The 6,455-nt window shown below is 34.5% G+C and overlaps 1 long non-coding RNA gene across 2 annotated transcripts; it reads right to left on the bottom strand.

The window, feature by feature from the left end:
* On the bottom strand, nt 1-4,466 carry LOC145798742 (uncharacterized). Of its 2 annotated transcripts, XR_014340239.1 has the most exons (3): nt 4,330-4,453; nt 1,765-2,421; nt 1-289 (listed from the first exon to the last, which is right to left on the bottom strand). It is a non-coding gene; the product is annotated as an uncharacterized LOC145798742 (long non-coding RNA). The 2 variants fall into 2 exon arrangements; XR_014340238.1 differs by lacking the exon at nt 1-289 and having other exon boundaries at nt 1,685-2,421; nt 4,330-4,466.
* Between the last annotated feature and the right edge of the window lie 1,989 nt (nt 4,467-6,455).

Below are 6,455 nucleotides of genomic sequence, written 5' to 3'. Positions count from 1 at the left end.
TAATGTGAAATTTTTATTTCTAAAGATGTCAAAATTTCTTAAACTCTGTAAAGACATAGGTTAAATGTTTTTTTGTCTTGAACATGAAATCTTGTTAATTTCTAGTGCGCTTTTGAGAGCAACAATCTTTTTGGCTATTTCTATGGATATGCTTGGCTTCAATTTGTTTTCTTGCATTTGAATTTCTTCTTCACATGAGCTTGTGGTTGATCTTCATTTATTTATTTTGCTTCTTAATTTCTTTTTACTTGATCTTGTGGATAAAAAAATATGCTATATGCCACCCAACCTGCATAAAAACTGAAAGTCTCCACATCAAAGTGAGTATTTGAAGTTTTCAGATTTTCATCACTCTTGCTATTATACATATATGCTTGCCCACCATTTTCTAGAGAGGCCATTCTTCTTTTTCATTTTTTAATTTTATTTTTGGGTAAGTGAGGAATCATTCTTTCTTATCAATTGCATCTTGTTTCTTGCCAATATTTACAAAAATTGCAATTTCATGCTTTTCCATTTTCACTAACATCTGTACAAAATTTGGAAAAAGTTTCTAAAAATTGCTTCTCACGAAGTTCTTTATTTTTGTTTTGTTAATACCTGATTTGGAGATTTCACAACTTCAACATGTTTCCAAACTCTTCTTTTTGTATTGCCTTCTTTAGTATCGTCATTGCTATAGTTCATTTTCCTCTCTAGAATTTTGCTTAACTTGCAACTGTTTGGACTTATCATTACACCATAAATTGCAAGCTTGAAGATATGTGCATCGTGATCAATCAAAAACGATTCATCATTTTTATTTTATTTTATTGGATCATTTACCTTTTTTGTCCCAAGACAAACTTGATTCTTGTATAGTTGTTGCTCTCTTTTTCTTTTGTTCCTAGTATATGAATGCTACCCACCCTAATACCATGTTGGAAGTTTAGGCAAACTATATCGCCATTATTAGAAAATTTTGTATTCTATTTAAATGTTTCATACAAATTTGGCTAAGTTTTTCGCTTCTACATTCCCAGGGAGGATTTCTTTCACATCCAGTTTGGGCTCTTCTTAACCTCACTCCTGCAAGCTTTCTCAACCCATGAAACATTCATTCATACACTGTAAATTACCCTTAATATCTGGAGCTCAAATGTGGATGCATTTTCATCTAGAAATTAAACATACGTTATGCTATTAGTCCTAACTGAAATATGACAAGAAGACTTTTACTATCCACTTTTAGAATAGTTTTAATTTTTTAATTTGTTATGTTTGGAGCTAAAACGCCTATCCTTTTAGGTTCTCCTTTTAAGTTTCTTTGTTTAATTGCTTCTTCTTCTTCTTCTTCTTCTTCTTCTTCTTCTTCTTTTTTATTTATTTATTTATTTATTTATTTTATGATCATTAAATTTGGAGTAATAATATACAAATAAAAGTGATGTGTAAAATTTTCATATAAAATGATATGACTTTTTTGTGATATCTTTATTTTCGATCAAAATACCTACCATTATCTTTATAATTTAAAAATATTATTGACACAGCAATTTAAATGTACTTTTTGTATATACATTATTTTTTTATTTTGTAAATCATTTTTCTCAAATTTGTTTGTGTGATAGATTAGTCATTTTTCTCATGAGGGTTGTCAAAGGTCCCTATCTATTGGATCCCCATACGTTTTTGGCTCCTCATCACCAAAATTGCTTCCCTCTTTATTTTTCTTTAGACTCCTACCACAATCTCAAATATACGATTTGAACCCCACTTCTATACCTTTCACATGCAACTCCTTCTTTCCTCCTTTGGCGGTCCCCTCCCATTCCTGCAACCCTCCTTATCCAATGAACCTGCTCAGGCAGTAGCAGCAACAGCAAAAGCAAAGTAACCGTCTGTTTTCTTGGAGTATCAAACAGATGCGAACTATGCTTTAAGGAATGTAATGACGTTGGAAGTATAATGAGCCCAAGTTCGAAGGGCATTGTAGAGAATCACATTGATGTTGCTGAAGATGAGGAATAGATAACCAGTTCAGAAAGCAACTCTTTTCATCTTCACGACGATTCTCACCACTGTTTGGAAAACTAGTAAAAGTTTGATGTTCAGCACTATGTAGCCGAACAAAAGGCATATGTTCGGTTGTGGAGTATCGAACATATTCAACAAGTTTGACTTTGTGTAATCGAATGAAGAGAAATCGACCAATTTATGAGGTAGTGAAAGAAATCAACGCGGGGGGAGGGGAGGAGAGAGAGAAGAGAGAGAGTCGCGTACAAGAGAGAGAAAAGAATGTATGTTCCGGAGGATGAGGATGAAGATCGCGAAAAAGAGTTCACGAATTAGTCAATCCTTCTCCACTGTCGCCGCCGACGAAACCGTAACTTTCGTTGCCATTGATAGTTCTGTGAACAATAGGTGGTGGCGAGAAGCTCACTGGAGGGGGAAAATAAAGGAGGTGGGTTAGTTGCTGAAGGCTGTCGGCAAGAGTGGAAGTGGTGGTGAGATTAGATTAGGGTTAAACTTGGAAGGATAGGATGAGAACAAAATTGAAATTTGATATTATGACAAAATTTTAATAAAATAAATGGGAGTCCAAAGTAAAATGTAAGGACATTAGTAGCCCTCTAAATAATATTTTGATCTGAAATAGTATACCTTCTCATATCAGCCCACAACCAATTTCACTGAACAATTTATATATATATAACTTGTGAGGGAAATTACCAAAACCAAAAAATATAAAAATAAATAAATAAACTCTATGTTTGGACTTTGTAACGAATTAAATTGAGTTTTTATTTTTTAATATAACTCTTACATATTTATTATGTAAGACAAAATGTATATTTGTGAAAAGTAGGGATAATTTTTCTCTCGTCATCATTTTGTTGTTACATGTTTGTCATATAATTAGATTCTGTTAAAACTTAAATAATGGAGTAATAAAAAGAGAATATTGATACTTGACCAGAAATACAGGGAGTTGGCTATCACAATTTTACGTATGAGGACCAAAGTCAAATTTGTTATAAAGTATAAAAATACAAAGTATGATTTACCCAAATTAAAAAATTTCATTCCTTAAAAATAATTTGGTCCCTCAAACTTTTGTTTTTAAAACTTTAAATTGTTCCAATGATAGCTTAAGTTCAACCGGTTATATGTTGGTTGGCATTTTCATTGAGGTTATGTTTGGGAAGTAGTAATATAATAATAATCAAAAACTCACTAATCAAAAAAACAAAAGACAACACGAACAAAAAAAAAAATTTAAAGATTTCTTTTTATTTTCTCTAGTTTGTTTCATGTTTTTTCTTTTTCTTTTTCTTTTTTTTTTGTAAAAAAATTGAAAATAGTTATCAAATATTTAAATTTTTTTATCTCATATTTTAATCAAAAGAGCATTATTTTTTTTCCATGTAAATTTTAAATTACGTTTGAATAATAAATTTAGATAAAAATTCATAAAAAAATAAAAAAAAGTAAGCATACTATAAATAAAATATAAACTAAACTAAATTATTTTTATTTTTTTTGTTATCCTTTCAAATCTCTATTCAAATTTACCAACCAAACTCAATTTTAATGTAGTTTTCAGCCTGAAATTCATCCCCACATTCAGATGCTATCACCTCATTTACGCGCGTCTCCGATGTTTACTCTTTTCTTTAATTAAATTTAAATTTGATAAAAGAAGGTTAGTTTTGGCGCTCCATCGTTAACATAAAACAAATATGAAATTGAGGATTTGTTAACCTTTTCATCAAATTGAAAATGCTTAAAATTCTTCATCGAATTGCTATAGATAATCATTGGGACCATATACTGGACGACTGGCCAATTGTCCCATGGACAACCTCTTCCTTGCTTCCTGTAAGCTTACACTAACTGGTCAATCGGTGAAACATCCTCCCAGTCGGTGATTTGACGAAAAATAGAAATTTTTTATTGGAACACTCGATATGGTTATCCGCTGAACCTTTTAGTCAATTTTTACTTTTAAATTTGGTGAAAATAAATAAATAAATAAATAAATAAACGTTGTGTCCAAAAAAATATCAGCAAGTCTTTGGTTTTTCCAGGAAAAATCCACGTTAACTTCGCCAAAAAAAAACATTTGATTCCGTCAAAGCCATTTCGTTGTGCACTCTGATACTATTTTTTCTGTTTTTTTTTTTTTTTTTTTTTTTTACCCCGCATTCTCAGAAATCAAACGAAACACTAACGGGCTCTCACTAATACGTAATAAAAATTAACAGTTTTGTTCAGTATTTAAAAAAAAAAAAGGAAAAAAAAAAGGAAAAAAAGAAGAAGACGTCGATAGAATCAAATCAGGCTTACTACGACGGTTGGATTTCCACGGCTGCCGAAGATCTGGCGAGCTTTAACGGCTTTGATCGTCACCATTGTTAGTTAAATCGCAAAAACAATTTCTCTCGACTGTTTACTGAGGGGTTTTTTTCTCTCTCACTGATGATAAATAATTAAGAAAGTTGGTGGTATTTATACCGAAGAGGAAGAGGTTGTTTTTGCACGAGGATTTTGACCTGGACCGGTTGATGAAAAGGAAAGGCGGTGGACGGTTGAGATCGGTTTTCGTGGGCGTCACGAGAGCCTCGCCTGAGTTGGAGACTGAAGTGGGGCCAGTTAGTTTTCGTTGGGCGCCTGACTTAGAGAGTGCCGCTTGTAATACGATTATTCGGTTTTTTGATACTTTCCAGAGAAAATCGAAGGCCGTATCCTTTTGAAAAAGGGATGGATGAGTCGAGTCCATGGACGCCCCCTAGTTTTGACAAACAGTAATGTTTATATCAAAACAGTAATGGTAGGTACCATGAAAAATATTTCATGAAAATAATCATAAAAGTTTTGTGACTCTTGAATTATACTTAGAATAAAGCACCATACACTAATCAAGGTAATTCAAGAATCATAACTATTTCATGATCATTTTCATGAAAATTTGTTCATGATCCCTAACTTTTCTCATACCAAAATGCACTAAGCATTGTAAAGTCATCGCACATCATGTGCTGCGTGAAGAAGAAATTTTATTTCTACATACCTTATTAGTTTAGGATATATTTTTTCTCAATACATATACTTATTAACTTGATTATCAATTAATTGTTTCAATTCACATATTTGAAGTTATAATTACACCATTCACTCATAATCATTATAAATACCACTAATTCTCTTTCCACACACTTTTGATGATCATTTTAAATCCTCCAAAAAAATGTTGAAGGTAAGAAATCTTTTCATTTTCTTATTACATTTATCATTTTATTATTGTATTTATTATTTTCAAATTCATGTGCACTTCATTAAAACCTTTGATTTCAGCCAAATTTACACCCTTAGATTAAGCATCTGACTTTGCTGGGTGAGTGATGTGGTGATTTTAGAATATTGCCTGAAATTATTTATCACTAAATATTTGTCAAATTATCCTCCAAATCATAATAAAAATTAATAAATCTCACAACTTTAACTAATATAAATATCAAATAAAAACACAGTGTAAATTTGCCCCACCACCAGTATTTAATTTTTCATGCTAGGGTTGCCCACAGCAGGGCCTACGCTACGTGTTGAATCTGATTAGATTGTAGGTTTGTGATGTTCCCATTCTAATGCAATATCATGTGACTATAATCAGTGATTTGCTAGAGGCATATAGGTGGAATTATAGTCAAGTGGAATAGACCCAAAAAAAATAAATGGAGATAACATTAATAAATCTTTAGGGTGTGTTTGGTAACGTTTACGTTTTCAGTTTATATTTATAAAAATTTTATAAATTGGTTTTTGTTTATTTTTAGAAAAACATAAACTATAAACGCGTTTGGTAATTAACAAAATGTTTAAAAAAATTTAAAAATATAAAAAAGAGTGAGAAATGGTAAATGGTGGCAAGTGGCGGCGGAAGATGGTGGTGGCAAGTGGTGACGGTGGGTGGTGGGTAGCTGGTGATGGCGGGTGGGTGGTGGTGGTGGGTGGGTGACGGTGGCGGGTGGTAGCGAGTGGGTGGTAGTGGGTGGCGGATGGCGGGTGGTGGTGGGTGGTGGAGGGTGGGTGGTGGTGGCGGGTGGTGGTGGAGGGTAGGTGGTGGTGGCGGTTGGGTGGGTGACGGTGGCGGGTGGTGGGTGGTAGCGAGTGGGTGGTAGCGAGTGGGTGGTGGTGGTGGTGGTGGCAGGTGGGGGGTGGTGGTGGTGGCAGGTGGGTGGCTGGTGATGGGTGGTGGGTGGTGGCGGGTGGGTGGTGGGTGGTGATGGTAGGTGGGTAGGTGACGGTGGCGGGTGGTGGGTGGTGGCGAGTGGGTGGTGGTGGTGGCGGGTGGTGGTGGTGGTGGCAGGTGGGTGGCGGATGGCGGGTGGTGGCAGGTAGGTGGCGGGTGGTGGTGGTGGTGGTGGTGGTTGGTGGGTGGGTGGGTGATGGTGCTGGGTGGTAGCGAGTGGGTG

The sequence above is a fragment of the Camellia sinensis genome, chromosome 1 (assembly GCF_055761805.1).
Source record: "Camellia sinensis isolate YWXY chromosome 1, ASM5576180v1, whole genome shotgun sequence".
Lineage (NCBI taxonomy): Eukaryota > Viridiplantae > Streptophyta > Magnoliopsida > Ericales > Theaceae > Camellia > Camellia sinensis.
This window is presented reverse-complemented; position numbering and strand designations above follow the sequence as displayed.